Source organism: Camellia sinensis, chromosome 7 (genome assembly GCF_055761805.1).
Source record: "Camellia sinensis isolate YWXY chromosome 7, ASM5576180v1, whole genome shotgun sequence".
Lineage (NCBI taxonomy): Eukaryota > Viridiplantae > Streptophyta > Magnoliopsida > Ericales > Theaceae > Camellia > Camellia sinensis.
Genome location: NC_138967.1, coordinates 181,986,831 through 182,006,689, shown reverse-complemented (window position 1 = coordinate 182,006,689; position 19,859 = coordinate 181,986,831). Strand labels below are relative to the sequence as shown.

General features: G+C 36.8%; 1 pseudogene; it reads left to right on the top strand.

Moving 5' to 3' along the window:
* The first annotated feature begins 10,571 nt into the window (after positions 1-10,571).
* On the top strand, positions 10,572-12,153 carry LOC145794867 (G-type lectin S-receptor-like serine/threonine-protein kinase SD1-1; annotated as a pseudogene).
* Positions 12,154-19,859: the final 7,706 nt, after the last annotated feature.

The following is a 19,859-nucleotide window of genomic DNA, read 5'->3' as shown; positions in this document are numbered from 1 at the left end:
CCTCGGCCATCATGCATCGAGATGCGTGATTGGTGGCACGAGGATCGAGGACTACACTCCTTGAAGAGTCGTCATGCATACATATGTGAAAATACTTTGCCATGCCCCTTTGTTGCTCTCTGTTGCAGCAAATCAGAAATCAACAGCCTTCCAAAGCCTTGCACAGAATTCCAGGATTAATTGCAAACAGAGGCAAACCGGGGCATCGCAATGGATTTCCGCGCAAGGGAACTCAAGCATGCATCATTCATCATTCGGAACAGAGCTGAGGTGGTCCACGGATTTACGTGCTAATTTACCTGCTTTCCTAGATTAATTTGTTAATTAATTAGGATTTTCTATTTATTCGGACTGTACTATTTGTTCGGACTAGACTATTTATTCAGACTGTATATTATTTATTCGGACCCTCCGAGCGAGGGCACAACTGTAATAAGTGTGTGTGCGTGTGATGTATGTCTTCCAACCCCACGTCTTTCTCCCTTTTATTTACCAGCTTATGATGGTTAGATTAGAGCATGTTTCAAGTAGCATACTTATGCTTGCATGTTTGCATCATTCTTCTGTTTTGCATGCACTGGGCTCGGCGCATCATACTAACTGCATTTGTATTTCAATTCTAAATTGAATACCTGTTAGTTGTAGCATCATCATATGCCATGTTTAGAATAGCCAAGCCTATTGTAGTTGCATTTTTGCATGTGTTGCATTAGGCATTTCCGTATAGTTAGGATCATGCATGGATTTCTAACATAGCTTCTGTTTTGGCTTGGAGTACTCGGTAAGTGTTTATGCTTTAGCATCCTTGCATGCGTGTGAGTGACTGCCATGATAGCATGCTTACCATGAGGCTAACTGCTTATGTGATATAACTGTCTGAATGCATGTGGGTGAAGGTTAGGTTATTTGGATTGGAACAATTCATCAATTGTGAGTTTTAAGCCCACTTGAGAGTGGCAAATCATTATGTTTTTGTAATAACCCTCACCACTGATTACCGATAAACATTGATTACCGTTAAACTGAACTAATTATGACTGATAATTGAACTGGTTAAAGTACTGAACTGACTGACTGAAAAACTGGAACTGGATTGACTGAGTATGTATGTTAATTTGTATTCTATCTATTTGATTGTTTATTTGCTCTGTTCACGTTTTATGTTTAAACTGCTAATTGAAGGCCTTAGCGGCGGCCGAACCGGGAATTGATTAATGTTTTATGATCCTCATAATTAATGTGATTTTGTGGTGTATTTATCTGAATATTGATTAGGTATGATTAAATTAGATTAAAACGAGTTAAATTGCAATAGTTGCCGTAATTACCATTTTGCCACACTTAGTGGCCACTATCTCACACATCTTTGAGCCTTGTATGCACTTATGCACTTAAATCAAAACATTGCTCAGCCTTTCTCCTTGCCATAGTCGACCAAGAGGGAGGGAGAGTGAAAGATTGAATTGTTCATCTAGAATTGCTTGGGATTGCTTGGAATTGAGAGGAGTTCTTGCTAGATTGAACCTCAAGACTAGTAATTAAGGAACCTAGGTATGAATTTCATCCTCTTGATTGTGTCTTTAAGTTAATTCATGCATGGTTTATGTCTAAGTGAGGAGCTAAGTCAAAATTTTGTTCTAGCCTATTGAATTGGAGCTTAAGTGTTGCATGCATGTTGCCATTCTTGAATTTTGAGGTTGTAGATCCATAATTCCTCATTTGCATGTCCATCTTTTGGTCATAATCCATGAGTTTATCTTGTTTTTGAAGGTTTGAGCTCTTTTGAAACAGCATTAAAGCTTTGAAAATGATTTAAGATCATGCATGTCATGTTTGAGGATCGTTCTTGAAAATTGGGTTTGAATTAAACACCCTTGGGCTTTGATTTCTCAAATTGAGTTTTAAATCATGTTGTTCTATGTGTTTACAAATGTTTTCTGGAAATTCAGCCCAAGAGGATCGGTTTTGATGCATTTAAACTTGGTTTTGAGCTTGGAGGTGCAATCTGGAATCTCCAGATTTTGCACTTCCGCTCGAGCGGGGGAAGTGGCGCTTGAGCGTGGAATCCGAGCATCCAGTATTTCTCTGCACTGTTTTACAGTCCGCTCGAGCGGAGGATTGGGACCTCGAGCGGAGGATGGTGTCTCAAGCTCGAGCGGGCGTCGAGCGGAGATTTCACCCATCCAGTACTTTTACAGTACGCTCAAGCGGGAAAGTTGACGCTCGAGCGTGTACCTTTGTTGCATGACCGCTCGAGCGGGGAAACCTGCGCTCAAGCGGGACTCTGTTTTTCTGAAAATTCTGAAACTGCTTTTTTAGTACATCTCTGCATCCTCATCCAATTCTAGGCATTCTTAGGCCTAGTTTAAGACATCTTCGAGGGTATAGATGTAGAACACACCGAGGCATTAGGGTTTAAGTTATTATCTTTCCCAGCTGTGTAGCTTAGTGTGTTCAATCTGTTAACTGTGTAGGGTTGGCGACTGGGGAGACACGCTCTAGCATGCTGTAGCCCAAACTCTGTGAGTAACGAATGTGTAAAGATATGTTCACAAATGATTATCTTCTGAACAACTGAACTGTACTGTTTTCTGAACTGATTACTGTTAACTGAATGAATGTATGTCCTATATTCTGAACTGTATTGTGGCATCCTTAGCACCTACTGTTTACTGTTACTGTGACAGAAATATCTGTCGGTTCCCTTGTTGGAACCACTACTGTTTACTGACTGATGGCCATCATTACTACTCGGTCTTTTAAGACCTACTGTTTACTGTACTGTTACGCTAATGGGTGTACCACATATGACTGTACTAACTGAACGACTGAAATACTGTTTAAACGAACTGTTTTCATTACTGTAAGGACATTTATTCTTAACCTCTTTACGCATTATGTTATTCACTGGGCTTTAGCTCACTGCTCATATATATATGTAGGTGTACAGGCACCAGACCGCGGCTAGAGGCGTCAGGGCTACTCCAGTTTTGTCAAGCCAGCCTATGTGCCTCACTGCGAGGTTCCGAGCCTATTGTGTTAAGGCTTAGGGGCGTTTTACAATTCCCCCTTCTGTACTGTCTCACTGTTTGGTTTACTGTATAGACTGTCAGCTACTACTGTACTGTCATCAGGGGATTAGGTCCCTGTACTGTGTGACTGTAAATTTTGTATAGACTGTACTGTTCGTATGTATGAATGCATGAAAAATCTTTTTGGCATACAGACTGTCACAGCTCAATGGACATTATTTATTTACTGTATTGGCTTCCGCCGGGCCCTGAACTCTGTTTTACTGTACTACTGTTAAGCAGGCCTTCGGTAATCTCGGATTACTGGCCGGTTACGGTGCTAAACCCATAGGGCCGGGTTTGGGTCGTGACAGTTTTCTAAGCCCACTTGAGGGTGGCAAATCCACATTTTAGCCTACTTGCGCGTAGCAAACCTTTTTTCGAAACAAACATGAGATGTTTTGTTCCAATTCAGGCAATCCGGTCTATACTTGTATGCTGTGCGCATCACATAGTAAATCTAGGCTAATAATCGGAATAAGAGCACATAATGTTTTCAAAACTTGATATCATGGTTAGTAGAGGATGATCTTTGATCGGGCGAGCGGGGGTGCTCACGAAGTGACCTTCCCCAATCGTACCCAAGTTCCCGAGCCGAGGCAACTTTGGTGATGACGGACACGTGGCCTTAGGTAACGAGTCAGGGTTTCCTAAATTTCCCCAAAATAAATATTTAGGTGGCGACTCTGTATCTGGCAAAGCAGTCCATGTTTGGCACTTCTTTAAAAAAAAAATCTGTTTTCAAAAACGATTTGCCAGATTTGGACTCTTTGATGATTCATCGGTCTTGCATTGCACTCCGCGAGATTAGATACAGGACCGTGACACAAATTGAGTCTGAACTGTAGTGAGGCCCAAGGGCGCGTCTACACTTACCTATGTCTTTTACTTAGTTTGGTTGCTTTTCCATGTCTTGTGTTGGCTATTTGTAGACTTTGAATGTTGTTTCACATATGTGTATCTAAATATAAACAACAAGTAATCATATCTCTTAATCCCAACATATATTGTATATAACACAAGGTTCTGAATACCATAATGACAATGGTTTCATTTTTATTAGGAAAAAATGACCAATAGTCCATCATTTAGAAAGTTTTGTCGCGGAGGTCGAAGGAATGGTCTTTGTTAGTAATAAGAACATACGCAAGCTACTTATTGGTTGTTAAATCCAAACACGATGCATCAACAAGGGGATCATGGTGTGAATACATGCCTAACAAAAGCTTCTGACTTCTTTATTTTTGGTTCTTCTCTCTCAAGCTTAACAACTCCACTCTTTATTTTAGTTCTCTCAACATTGATGTGTTTTATTTTATTTTTTATTATTATTTTTTTATCTTCATTAAGATTTCAGACTCAGAATAATTCATAGAGATGTCAAAGCTAGCAATTGCTAAATGTTGACAATGGCTTCATTTGGGATGTGGGTTGGCTTTTTGACTTTTTAGCTCTTTTAGTCTGGAGCTAAAAAGTCTCGATTAAGATATGCTTTTTGGCTTTTTTACTTTTGTGAGAAAAAATAAAAAGATTATGATTTGGATGTGACATTTTTAGTCTAGGGCTAAAAAGCCTATTTTGTCTTTTTGTGGTTATTTTAGCCTCAACCCACCCCAATCCAAGTTCCCAAATGAGTGCAATGCACCCAAAGATATCAGACTTTGGCATCGCTAGAAGTTTTGGAGGAAATGAGTCAAATGCAAATACAAGCAAAATGTTTGGAACATAATATGAATATATGCATGATTCATGTAATTCAATCTAACTTTTATAAATTTTTCTTCTCTTCTAATGTTTTACCGTACTGGCTATATGTCTCTAGAGTATGCAATGGATAGGATTTTCTCAATAAAATCATATGTATTTAGCTTTGACTTTTTGGTGCTAGAGATTGTTATCAAGAAGAGAAACAGAGGTTTCATTCATTTAGACCACCGTCTCAATCTTGTTGAGCATGTAAGTAACAGTCTACTAATTTATATCATCTTATATTTGAATGTGCTTAATTAAGCCAAAATCTTAAATAGCAATATCACAAGATGAATATTTGCATCAATCACAGCAAAGTTGTATTAGGTTTATCAAGCGATACGTATTGAAAATTGAATGACCTGATTGTGATTTTTTCAAAATCTTTCCAAAATTAGTTTTAAAAAATTCTTAGAACAACCTAGTTTTGAGGAAAAATGAAAAAGTTACTGTTTTCAAACAAAAATGAAAATGATATGAAAACAATAAGCATTTTCAAATTTTTATCGTTTTGCTTGTGAGAATAAAAAATGTAAAAATTATATCGACAATAGAACCAAATCGGCCTGTGAACCTACCATAAGGGCTATAAACAGATATGGGCAGGTTTGCATATGATTTTCATTTCTATCATTAATATGTATTAGTGAATATTTAAAATATCGCCTTAAACATACGTTTTTTAATGTTGCCTTCAGGCATGATCACTCTACAAAGGTGGCAGGTCGCTAGAATTGGATTGATGGAACTATGAGGGACTCATGTTATCTACCTGAAATGTTGAGATCAATCCACGTGGCACTGTTATATGTACAACAGCGTCCAGAAGATAGGCCAAGTATGTCAAGTGTGGTTCTGATATTGGGCAGTGAGGGTGCATTGCCTCAGCCTAAATAACATGTTTTTTTCATTGAAAGGAATCCACTGAAGGTTGATTGTTCTTCAAGCATAGATGCACCAAGTTCAGCTTCTGTAAATGAAATCACCATTACACTCTTCAATGCTCGATAGGTAATGAAACAATCTAAAAACCGTTCACATGATCAGACATAACCCTCTCAAGAATAATTGGTCAAAGAACAATCACAAGAATTGAGTCCCACCATGGGGTCACAGAATACTCAGAGAGTTGAGTCCTGCAGTGGGATCCATACATAGTGGGATTCACCCATTATAAGTGTTTTACGAAAAAATTGGGGCCTTGTTATTCTTTCCCGATTGAATCAAGTTAGTCGGCGAATCTTCCTGACCAGTGACCATCCTATTGGTTGGACCTTTATTTTGGTCTGACTGACATCACGTTTGATAATTTTTTTTTAATTTCTAAAAACTAACAACAATTCCAAAATTTTATGAATAAGCAAAAGATGCCTCCTCTTGTTTTCAAAACATGTTATCATTCTCTCCATCGTTTCCCATCACCGGTCACCACCAACTCCAGTCACCCCCACAATTGGCTACTGCCTTCGTCCACGTTCGACAACTCCCACTTCATATCACCACCTCCAACAACTCATCAAGAAGTGTTGCCATAAAAGCTATATTATGTTACAGTATGTTTGATGGAGGAGGTGGTGGTGGTGACAACGACGATAATGATATTGATGATAGTAATGGCAATGGTGGTGTAGTAGTGGAGGTGAGATGGTAGTGGTAATAATCAAATTGCATTAATAAGACTTTAATTTGTAAAACTATTTTATTTTTTAAAAAATATATTTTTTATTAAATTTTATTTTTAATTATGGAACATTTGGAATTGCGAAAAATGTTTACCTCACGAGAATGAAGCATGATTGTTTGATTGGACCTGTCATGTGTGATAATTTAGGCTGTCAATTTTAATGCCGTGCCAATTATAAACACTGTAAAAAAACTTGGACTATTCAACAAGGTTAAGCTTCTCTTATGTTAAGATTTTAATATGAGAGAATTTGAGGGGTTTATAAGACTTATTCCGAATTTCGTTTCGATAATTCAATCATTCATTTTTTATGGCTCTTAATGCATAATTTTTCATTAAAAAATTAGTTTGATCCAATAATCATAACTTATTCATTTTATTACATTTGTCTCCAAAAAAAAAAAAAAAAAAAAAAAAAAACAACAACAACAACAGCAACAACAACAAAAAATATATTTTTGAAATAAACTATCTATTTTTTTAGAGACAAATGCTCTAAAAAAAAATGTTACGATTATTGGATTGACTTAAATTTTTTCGTAGATATTATATATTGAGAGCCCTCTAAAATGAACGGCTTGAATCATTGAAATGAGACACATGATGGGGCCTTATAGACCCCTCAAGTTCTCTCATATTGAGATCTTAATATGAGAAAAATCCAACCCATTGAACAAAGGGGTAAACACCATAGGATTTTTCTTTAACAAAACATCATTGATTATTCATACTCTAGAACTGTAAGATAAATTGATGAAATTCATTGATAGCTCAAAATCAAGAGCAAGGATCCTCTCCTTGCCTTCTTACTTGGTGGGCCATTAAGCCCACTTTCGGCTCAATTCCAATGATCTGAACTGTTCACATTTTAGAATTTGTTGAGTATATCATACCTATAAAAAATCAAGTCGATCAGATATTAGAAACCACATTTTTGGATAACTGTTTATTAAATTCTTTTTAATAAACGATTTTTAGTTTGATGATCCAAACACGTGATTTCCGATATCCGATCAACTTGATTTTTTACAGGTATGATATACTCGAAAAATCCTAAAATATGAACGGTTCAAATCATCGAAATTAGGCTCAAAAGTGGACCCAAGGGGCCACTAAGTAGGGAGCCGTGAAAAGGATCCCTGCTCCAAAATCAATCATAATCGAGTCAATCAAAATATTATATTTAAATATTTTTATATTTTAATTCTTTGAGCATAAAAGATAAATGATCAATATAATAAAATGAGAAAATTATATTTTAAAAAAAAATCTCAAAGTTTGATTGTTGTAATAAAATAAACTCTAGTTTTTTATTTTGTCAATTTAATATCTTAATTTTTTTTATATTTTTAATCTAAATTATTTGCCTATTTTCGTTATGTAAAATCGACAAAAAAAAATAATATTTTAATCATTAAATGCAATGCAAATGTATATAAAATTTTTAAAAAACATTTTTTCGTTGAGTCTAAAATGTCACTAAATTCAATCAAACTTTTTCTTCCTTTATTCTTAAGGTGAAACTCTACAAGTTTGTACAAAACGCTTTAAAATCTCCTATACTCCTCAACCGTCAAATTCAAAAGTCAGATTTGGTTTTAACTGCTTCTCAATACTGACCGAACCATTTACACTCCTATACTCCATGGTTCAAAGAATTTCAAGTCTTGGGTCAAAAAATCTACCAACCAAACAAACTTAAGGAAATTAAAGATGAAAAAGAAAGGACTGATGGTACTACTAGAAGTTATTATTATTATTATTATTATTATTATTATTATTATTATTATTATTATTGTTTGGTTGAAATGAATAGCTAATGACAACTATAGAACTAGGACTACTAGACAAGTTGAATAATAAATTATTTTACATTTAATAAAATTTAAAGTGTATTAATTGAAGAAGGAAATTACTAGAATCAAAGATGTCTCATTTTATTTATTTGTTTTTATTATTATATTTCACTTGAGGGAGATTACTAGGTTCATTCATGGTTTGTTCTTTCATGGTTGTATTATATAACTGACTTGACCATTTCTGTTAATCGATTGAGGATTCAACAGTCCAACAAGCTGGTGTCAAATGCAAGAAAAGGGTGATAATGGCAATGACATTGGCATTGCTAATTGGACTTCTTCTGCTAAACATGAGTGTTGGATTAAAATAACAGATTACTTTTTCTATTTTCGAAAACAGAATACAGAAATTGATAAATCGTTTTCAATGTTTTTTGTTTTTTGTTATTTTTTTTTGGATAGAACCAGTTGGCTCTAATGGGAAGAGAAGAGAGAGTATCATAGTCGACTTGACATTAACAATCGGAATGCTGCTGATATGCCTAAGCCTGACATTGTATGTGCGGAGAAAGAAGAACAGGGAGCGAAAGAGAAAAGGTAATTGATCTAAAAATGACATTTTCTTTTCTACTATTTTGAAGGAAGCATTGAGTGCTTGTATGACTTGTACAGTACATGCACGCCTTACCACGGCAAGTTCTGTTGTTTAAATCCATCATTGTTAATTCTTTGCAGGACTAGTGAGACAGAGATATAACAATGACACCAATGAAAGCCAGAAAGAAGATTTGCAGTTACCATTGTTTGACTCAGCTGCAATTATAAATGCAACCGATAACTTTTCAGAAAATAATAAGCTCGGAGAGGGTGGATTTGGCTCTGTTTACAAGGTAACCTTGAATGTTAAATTGTTTTAATTAGTATATCTGTGCTCAAAAAAAAAAAAAAGAAAAAAAAGCGAAGATCCTAAACTACGAAGTTATTTTACAAAAATGATTTAGAGTTCTAAAAAATGAGCTCTAAATCCATCACTAGTGTGTTGGCAGTGGGGTCCAGTGATGGACTGTGCCTTGTTTTCTTTTTTTTTTTTTTTATTTCCTCCATGCCAGCTCATTAGAGCTGGCATTAGAGCTGCTGGATTAGAGCTCTCCAGCAGTGCTCGTTATTTTAATAAAAAGTTATTGAGACTGAACTAAAATCTCCGTTTTTTTTTTTTTTTTTTTTTTTTTAGCAAATGCTGAGTTCAATAGATAAATTCATATTTTTGTCTTATGTATGAAAAATGCAATAGTCAATAGTAGAACTTGAAGTGAATGTGCTAGACATGAAGCAGAAAAAGACGGTAAACAATGAAGACGACAAAAGGAAAAGATGAAAAAGAAAGGGGGACTTACGTGTAGGTTCTAATAAGTGGACTTATTGTCCAATAGATCCTATGATAATTAATGATATTTTTCATTAAATACTATTAAAAAATGTGACTAATTGTTAATTTTTAGCGACAATATGAAAATTTTGTCACAGAAAATGTCACTAATTATAAGTTTTAGCGACAATTTAAAAAAATCGTCACAAAAAGTGTCATTAATTCACAACTTTTAGCGATAATTTGAAAAATTCATCACAGAAAAATGTCACTAATTGTAAGTTTTAGTGACAATTTATAAAAACTATGACAACAAAAAGTCATTAATTGTTATTTTTAGCGACATGTAAAAAATCGTCACAAAAAAAAATTATTTTTAGCGATGATTTTACCAAGACTTATCTTCAATAGGACTTGATGGGAATTAAGTCAAACTATCAGGACCTATTGGTAGTTTACCCAAAAAGGGAACATGCCTCACAACTCACAAATGGTAATTTGTCCTCAGGGTTTTCTTGAAGAGGGACAAAAAATAGCTATGAAGAGACTTTTGGGTCATGTTTGATTCACAACACTAATAGTGAGGTATTAATAATCCTATCAAATTAGTGTGGTATTAACTATCCCACCCCTACCCCATTACTAATAATCCTACAAATTTGTTGGATTAATTATCCATTGGATTAATAATCCTAAACCAAAATATCAAAACAAACATAGGATGATTGGGCCCACGGATTAATAATCCCAATCCCATGCTTTAATCCTTCCAATCAAACATACCCTTGAGGAATTCTAGACAAGGATTATATGAGTTCAAGAATAAGGTTATTTGTATTGCCAAACTCCAACATCGGAATCTTGTGAAGCTTCTGTGATGCTGCATTCAAGGAGACGAGACGATGCTGATCTATGAGTACAAGCCTAACAAAAGCTTGGAATTCTTTATTTTTGGTTTGGCTTTAAAGCTTAACAAGTCCATCTTTTTTATTTTAGTTTTCTTGGCATTCAAGTGGGCTTATATTTAGAAACTCTTTTATAGTTATATTCAAAAACTTTGCACAGATCGAACTCGTGGCACATTACTGGATTGGACTATGCGCTTCAACATTATCAACGGCATTTCTCGAGGGCTTCTTTATCTTCATCAAGATTCCAGACTCAGAATAATCCATAGAGATCTCAAAGCTAGCAATGTTCTGCTAGACGTTGACATGAACCCAAAGATATCAGACTTTGGTATGGCTAGAAGTTTTGGAAGAAATGAGACAGGAGCGAATACAAGCAAAGTGGTTGGAACATAGTACGTATATATGCATGTTTTATGTTATTCAATCTTGTTTCTGTAAATTTTTCCTTCTTCTAATGTTTTACTATAGTGGCTATATGTCTCCAGAGCACGCAATTGATGGGATTTTCTCAGTAAAGTCAGATGTATTTAGTTTTGGCGTTTTGGTGCTAGAGATTATTAGTGGGAAGAGAAACAGAGGTTTCATTCATTCAGCCCACCGTCTCTATCTTGTCGGGCATGTGAGTTCCAATCTACTAATATACATTATATTACATATCAATGTGCTATTAGACCAATATTTTAAATAGCAGTATCACAAAATGAATCTGCATGAATCACGACACAGTTGTATTGAAAATCAAATGACGTGATCGTGATTTTTTCAAAAATTGTCCAAAAATTAATTTTAATTTTTTTTTTTTAAAACAACCTGGTTTGTAGGAAAAATGAAAAAGTAGTTTTTTGAATCTTTGAAAATTGCTTCAAACAAAAATTAAAATGATACGAAACAGTAAGTGTTTTTAATTTTGTCATTTTGTTTATGAAAACACAAAAAAAACAAAAAAAAAAAAGCAAAAAAAAAACAAAACAAAAAAAACAAAAAACAAAAATTAAAAATTAAAAATTAAAAGAACAATAGAACCGAATAGGCCCATATCCACTATGAACCGATATGGGCAGTTCTGCATTGATTTTCATTTTCATCATTAGTTCGTATTGGCCAATATTTAAAACATGGCTTTAGATTTGTTTTTATTTTTATTTTTCTAATGTCATCTTCATGTTGAATTGTTCAGGCATGGACACTCTACAAGGAAGGCAGGTCACTAGAACAGATGGATGGATCTTTAAGGGACTCATGTATCTATCTGAAATGCTGAGATCAATCCACGTGGCACTATTATGTGTACAACAATGTCCAGAAGACAGGCAAAGTATGTCAAGTGTAGTTCTGATGTTGGGCAGTGAAGGTGCATTGCCTCAGCCTAAACTGCCTGGTTTTTACACTGAGAGGAATCCACTTGAAGCTGATTCTTCTTCAAGAAAAGATGCACCAAGTTCAACTTCAGTCAATGAAATCACCATTACACTCTTAAATGCTCGATAAGGAATGAAACAGTTAAGGTACATAGAAATTATTTACATAATCAGACACAATCCTTGTTATATAAAGTGGGTCTCACTTGGAGAGAGTTATGTTTGATTTTATAATTAATTTCTATACAAGTAGAAGGACTGGGAGAAAATAGAGAAAATATATGAAGATGGTATTCTATGTCTTCCTAAATCTGTGAATTATAAACTTTGTTGTTGTTTGTGGCCACTTAATTTGGACACAACTTGTCTGAATGGTCTAATTGGACACGTGTGCAAGACTAGGGGTCACGTGACCCCTCATTTTTTTTTTAAATGGTTTTTTCTTTTTTATAAAAAAATATATACATAATACAAGCACTTACTTTGGTAATTGGCTAAAATAGTCAAAAAAAAATAAAAAAAATAAAAAAATCAACTTTTTTCTCTAATATTACGTACATTTTTTTTATCAAAAATAAAAAAATTAACTAAAATATTTAACCCCCAAAACAATCCAAGATGTCCCACCAATGCCCTACCCATGCCACGTGTCGCGTCCCCTCATTTTTTTTATGGGGTCTCCTATCTCACTTTTCTATTACAGCTTAAATAAAAATTAGAGATATTAATTTATGGTGATTTGTGCTAAATGTGATAGCATTTTAATGTACTGAAATTAAGAATTTTAATTTCCTATGATTTGTATTAAAATCAAGAATTTTTTATTAAGATATTTTCAATTATATCATGGAAAGCTTTCAAAAATGAAAATTCGCCCAAGTCAAATGTGAAAGTTTACAGTAAAATATTTTGTAATGAATATTTAATTTTTTTATGGTTAATGTTAATTAAAAAATGTATTATTAGATAGTTTTAGTCCTTAAAATATGCATTTATTGTCATTTTCGTCTCTCAAGTTCTAATTTTGACATTTTAATCCTTAAAGTTACCAATTTGAGTCATTTTAGTCCTGAAGCTAACGTCTATTTACTTGCCGACTTCAACTGAGGGCATTATCGGAAAAACATCTTCACACGTGAGAAAATGTGTAGCTGGATCCTCAGAGGAAACTTTCCCGCCCAAACTATGCAACAGAGTGTGGAAGAACAGAACAAGGCAAAAAAAGCAACCAAGGGAGAAAAAAAAAGTAAAGAAAGAGAAAAAATTGATAAAAAAAGGTGAGGAAAAAAACAAAAGAAAATAAAAGAATTAAAAACATTTAAAAAAAAAGAATAAAAATAAATAAATAAAAGGCCTAGTCGCATGACAACTTCATGGACTGATGTCCTTCTATTGTGGCCTTTGTTCCCACATTTGTTACACTTCACTGAGTCTTGGCCAATTCTCCTTAGCTTATGTTGTTTTCCTGGTTTGGTTGGCTCATCCGGTTCCCTCCTCCTTAGTTTCTTAGGCCTACTAGGTTGCTTGTAGTTGTGTGGAGGTAGCACTTGAGGCAACCCTGTCCTAGGCCACATCTTATAGCCACTCATTGGTTGAATCATAGGTTCATAAGCCCATTGGTAAGATTCGTTCTTGTAGTATTGAGCAACGTAAGCATTCCGGTTCATGTTCTCTGTCATGAATTGCAGCAATGGCATGTGCACATGGGATCCCTGATAGATCCCACTTTCTACGTGAAAGTATGCCTTCACTCTCATGAGCAACTCTATGATTGGCTTGTCCCTTGCATCTAGAATCTGAGCATTGAAACTTTCACATAAATTGTTCAACAAAAGGTCACACTTTACATTAGTAGGAAAATGTGAGCTACTCCAATATGTTGCCGGCTCCTTAGCTAACCAATCAAAAGCCTTTTCATCCTCCTCTTTTAACAACTCCATCTCTGCTGTAAACCTTCGTATTGTGGTTGCCATTGCACATCTCCACATCCTATCCTTCAGTGCTAAACCAGGAAACTGTTTCTTGAAGTTGTTGTGTAGGTGCCTCACACAATGCCTATGCTCTGACTCTGGGACTAGTTCATTAAGTTCAGGAATTATACCCTGTCAAATGGAAACCAAAATCAAATTTTAGAAGTAAGTAAATGCTATATACAAGGTGAAAGTAAAAATTAATACTAACAAGTATTATACCTTTTGTTAATCTGTTATAGAGGTCCAGTGATGTTGCTGTTGAGGAGTAATACCCAAATCTTGGAGAACCAGCCCAATGAACCACTCCCATGAGTCCATATTTTCAATCTCAACTACAGCACATGCAATTGGAAATCAGCAATTATTGGGATCAATACCAATTGCTGTCAACAATTGCCCACTGTGTATACCTTTTATATGGCAACCATCAAGACCAACCAATGGTCTACAACCTTCTAAAATTCCCCTTTTGCAAGCCTCCAAACAAACATATAATCTCAAAAATCTTGGCTTTGGCTCTCTAAGTTCCTCATCATCTGGTGCTTCCATCACCACAGTGGAGCCAGGGTTTGTCCTCCTCAACTCTTCACAATAGTCCCAAAGCTTGGAATATCGATTAGCATCAGTTCCATGAATCATTAGAAATGCCTTTTTCTTGGCTCTATAAATTTGACTTGTTGATACATCCAATTTCAAATCCTTTCTAATCCTTTGCTTCATGGCAGAGACAGGCCAATTTGGATTGATTCTAAGTTCCTCCATAAACTTCTGTGCTAAAATCTTAGAGGGTATATTCCTATTGTTGTATGTCTTAGAACAAGTGTGCTTCTTGTTATAAATTTTCACCTGAAATGCATCCCCATCATATTTAGGCACATACAAAACCCAAGGACATCCTCTTTGTAAAAATATATGTATTATTAATTGATGAATTGATTGATATCTTGATTCATGTGTTATTGATGTATTTGATTTGTGATTCTGTTACAATTGATTGATTATATAGATGTAGGTTAGGTGGTGGTAGGTGAGGAGTAGGTGAGTGTAGTAGGTGAGTGTGTGGTAGGTGATGGTAAGTGTGTGGTAGGTGATAGTAAATTCTAACAGCCCCCCGCAAACTCAAGTAGGATAGAAACTAACCAACTTGAGTTTGAAGAGAGGAACAAAACAAAAAAATACATAAAAATAAACAAGAAAATACATAAAAAGAAAAAAGGATAGGAGACACTGTATGGTCGTGTCAGACCGTTGGTGAAGGCACTGTATGGTGGTGTCATAACGTTGTAGAGGACACTGTATGGTGGTGTCATAATGGTGTAGAGGACATTGGATGGCGGTGTCAGACCGCTATAGAAGACAGTTTATGGGGTCATGTCGGACCGTTGTAGAAGACAGTTTATGGGGTCATGTCGGACCGTTGTAGAAGACAGTTTATGGGGTCATGTCGGACCATTGTAGCAGACAATGTTGTGACAGTTGTTGTGACAGTTTATGGAGTCTTGCTGGACCCTTGTAGAAACTAACCGGAATCAATGTCGGGACAGTTTACAAAGTCTTGTCGGACCCATGAAGGAGCTAACCGGAATCAATGTCGGGACAGTTTACAGAGTCTTGTCGGACCCTTGGAAAAGCTAATCGGAATCAAATGTCGGGACAGTTTACAGAGTCTTGTCGGACCCTTGTAAAAAGTTGCACCCTCAAAAGGTGTGCCCAATTTTGTCAAAAAGCGTGCCATCAAAAGGCGTGCCCAATTCATCAAAAGGCGTGCCATCAAAAGGCGTGCCATCAAAAGACGTGTCCACTTTATCAAAAGATGTTCCATGAAAAGGCGTGCCAGTTTGTCGGGCGGCAAGAGGCGCGCGATACGCGTGGCTGCCTCGGCTATTTAACCAAGACGAAGGCTGAGGCTGAGGCATACCATTCTGAAACCTCTGAAACCAACCCTTCGCTTAAAAAACTCTGCCTCTGCGGAGAGAGAAACTGTGGAACACTTTGTTGCCATTCTGTCACCAACCCTTCCGAACATTACCAGTCTGAAATTGCTATTTCGCTGAAACACTTAGCAACCCAAAAACATGGCCTCTTCTTCCCGTCCAGCTACCCAGAACCTGCTCACGCTCTTTCCAGAACTGAACGAGCCCACAAGAGAAATAACTGGTGCGGTGGCCAGTAAACCTCAACCAAACACCTCTGGTTTTGCTCCATTGAACTTTCCGATGCGGTCGGTGGAGCAAAAAATGGCGGTGCAAACTGATATTGAGGCTAATCAGTATACTCTGAAGTCATGTGTGGAAACCATGACGGCGGTCACAAATTTGTCGAACCGGCTGCAGAGTAGGACAAATGAGGTGCAGCATTTAAATTCCCAGCTGGCTCTGCTCCAACGCATGTATAAGGATGCGCGAGCAGAGATAAGCGTGCTAAGGGCAGAAAACAAGGAGCTGAAGCGGAAAGCCACCGTGATGTTCCGATTTGGAAGTCCGCCATATGCTGCAGTGGAGGAGCAGGGAGTAGTGATCATGCCCAGTGGAGTGAGAAATACGGAGGCAACACCGGCAAGGGCCGCCCAGGACGGGGGCAAGAAGAAAAGACCGGCTGCAGAGTAGAGAAGGAAAAAATCCCACTGTGGATGTGGTTGTTTTTGTTTTTGTTTTTTTTTATGTTGGAAAATGGTGATCGGGGTTGATCCCGAGATGAATAAAATGAGTGTATTGTGCAAGTTCGTCGTCTGCCTTCTTTTTTTTTTTTTTTTTTAATAATAATAATAATAATAATAATAATAATAATAATAATAATGGGAGACAAGCCCACATGGGTGGAATAGAAAAAAACATGATAATTATGTATAAATAAAAGAAAGGTGAAGACAATCTGAGTGGGTTTGATTAAATAAAGAAAAGATGATAATTATGTATAAATAAAAGAAAGGTGAAGACAATCTTAGTGGGTTTGATGAAATAAAGAAAAGAAGAATGGGTTTTGTCCTTGAGTAGAGAGAGAGAGAGAGAGAGAGCCAGTGCATGTGTGTTTGAGTGGGCTGCCGTGTGTGCATGTGTATGCATGTGCCGTGTTGGTTTTTTTTTTTTTTTTTTTTTTTTTTTTGAATATAATATAATAAAAATATATATATATATATATATAAAATAATGAAAGTGGAGAATAAAGGGTGCACCAATAAGCTGTATAGATGCAAAGTGAGGAGAGAGAGTAGGAGATTGGGAGCATGGGTTTGGCTACGGCGCTGCTGGTGCTTCCGTCGGCGGTGCCGGAGGACTCACTGCCAACGGCGACGGCGACGGAGATTTTGGCTTCTTGATTCATAGCTCTCCGCAATGCATACAGAGCATCACCCTCTTGATTTGAAGTAGATGGTGATGATGATACTAGTAGAAGAAGAACAAAAAGATGTAACAAAGTCCAGATCTCCATTTCAAAAAACCTTTGAAAAGTTGCAGTTGAAAAACTTGAAAGAGTTTAGCCACTCAAGAGTTAAGCTTTGTCCAGATACTAGAACAGAGAGAGAGAGAAGTCTACTCTGTTTCTTTAAGGCAAGGAGGGCTGTGAATGACCCGGACAATGTCTTGCTCGGAGCTGGGGCCGGAACCTGAGCAGGTGGAGCAGCAAGCGGTGCAGGTGGAGGAACAGCCGGTGGAGGAGTGGCCGTCAACGGCGGTGGTGGGCGGCGAAGGGTAGGGCGTTTGGAGGTTTTGCTCTGGCGAGGTATGTGTAAAAAAAAAAATCTTAGCGGACTAGGTTGAGGTCCGGCGGGCGGCCAAGGCGAGGTTGCCGCCCGCCGGTGAAACGAAAAATAGTAGGTTCTAAACCTGCTCTGATACCATGTAAAAATATATGTATTATTAATTGATGAATTGATTGATATCTTGATTCATGTGTTATTGATGTATTTGATTTGTGATTCTGTTACAATTGATTGATTATATAGATGTAGGTTAGGTGGTGGTAGGTGAGGAGTAGGTGAGTGTAGTAGGTGAGTGTGTGGTAGGTGATGGTAAGTGTGTGGTAGGTGATGGTAAATTCTAACACTCTTTTACACACAGCTTTGACCCTTAATTTGTCATTTCTCACCAACTTCACGTTTCTCTGTTTCCTCAATGCATACTCTTTTACTGCAGCCTTGCACTCCTCGGCAGAGGTAAACACCATGCCTAACTTAAATTCAGGGTCGCTCATGTCAGTTTCAGGTCTGAAATGCTTAAAATGACCCTCTTGGATCTAGATGTGTCATCATCAGATGAACTGTCCAAGCTCAACTACTCATCTGAGTCCCCATAATCCGAGTTAATGTCACTCTCCTCGGCTTCTTCATTAAAGTTCAAGACTCCAGCATCCCAATTTTCTCCTTGCACAATCTGTTACACCCTAGACCATTCAACATCTGCATCTATGTTAGACTCATATAGTTTATCATCATCAATACATATGCCATATTCATCATCTATGCAACCTTCATAGTCACTTTTATCCAAATCAGAATCATGTGCTCTTCTAGTCCCCTTATCTCTCTGGCCCTCAGTATCAGTTTCATCCCTCTGGCACTCAGTATCATTTTCATTCATGTGACCCTCAGTTTCACCTAAGCCTAAATCATCCCTCTGGACATGACTTTCACCAACAGTAGTACTAACCCCACCATATGACCCAAGATCAATATGTGACAGAATGTCATCACCTATTTCCATGTCCAAATAAAAATTATTCTTTTCACCCAAAAGACCAACATCAACCCCATTTGTTTCTTGGTTAGAAGCTGTGACAAATAAAATAAAATAGTGAATTTTTGCCAAAAAAAATTCAAACTCATGATAAAGTTTATAGATATTAATTATTAAATTCATAATTTTTTTCATGACACTGTAAATATTTTCCCAAACCCCACTGATTTGTAGCTTCCCCAATAAAATAAAGCAAACACAAATGAATTTAGATTTCTTCACCAATTTCTGAAGCAACTAAAACCCGACATTCGAATCTCCCCTTTTCTCGTTCTTGTTCTTGGCCCCTCTCTCTCTTTTGGTTTCCTGTATTGCCCTTGCAAAAACAAGATAAAATAGATTTTTCGTTAGTAAGGGAAACAGACGGAGTTGGGGTGCCTGCCATGCACCCAACACAGCAGGCACTATTGTGCGGCTTTATGGGCTTATTTCGGGGTCCGTTTTGATAATTCGAACCTTTCACATTTAGAGTACATTGAGAAGAACATACCTGTAAAAAATTAAGTTAATCGGATATCGTTAACCCTTTTATCCACTCATAGTTGTATTTATTTTAATACTTTAAATCACAATGTCATTTATTTTTGAAGATACAAATGTGAGTGGATGAAAGGGTTAATGATATCCGATTAACTTAATTTTTTACAGATATGTTCTACTCGATGTACTCTAAAATGTGAACGGTTCAGATTTTTAAAATGGACTCCGAAATAAGCCCATAAGGGTGCACAGCAGTGCCTGCTGTGCTGGGTGCACAGCAGTGCCTGCTGTGCTGGGTGCACAGCAAGCACCCCAAATCCGAAACAGACATTAGCCTCAAGACCAAAATGACTCAAATTAGTGACTTTAAGGATTAAAATTGTTATGTCCCTTTATTGTCAAATCCGGGTATAAAACTTTGTGTTGAAAAAGTTGTAATTTTTTCTATGTTTTTGTCTTTCCCGCTCGAGCGGGCCATTGGCGCTCGAGCGGAGATTGGGGTCTCTCAGTAGTTTGTCAGGTCTGTAAAAATACTGGAAGGTGTGATTTCGCGCTCAAGCGGGTTCTCAAGCGCTCGAGCGGAACTCTGTTTTATCACACGCATATTTTGCTGAATCTGCTCGAGCGGGATGTTGGGTGCTCGAGTGGAGATTGCGGACTCAGGTTGCCTATTTATACATGTTTAGGCTGATTTTAGGATTGACGTTTCCTAGATCTTATTCAAGAGTCCTAGGG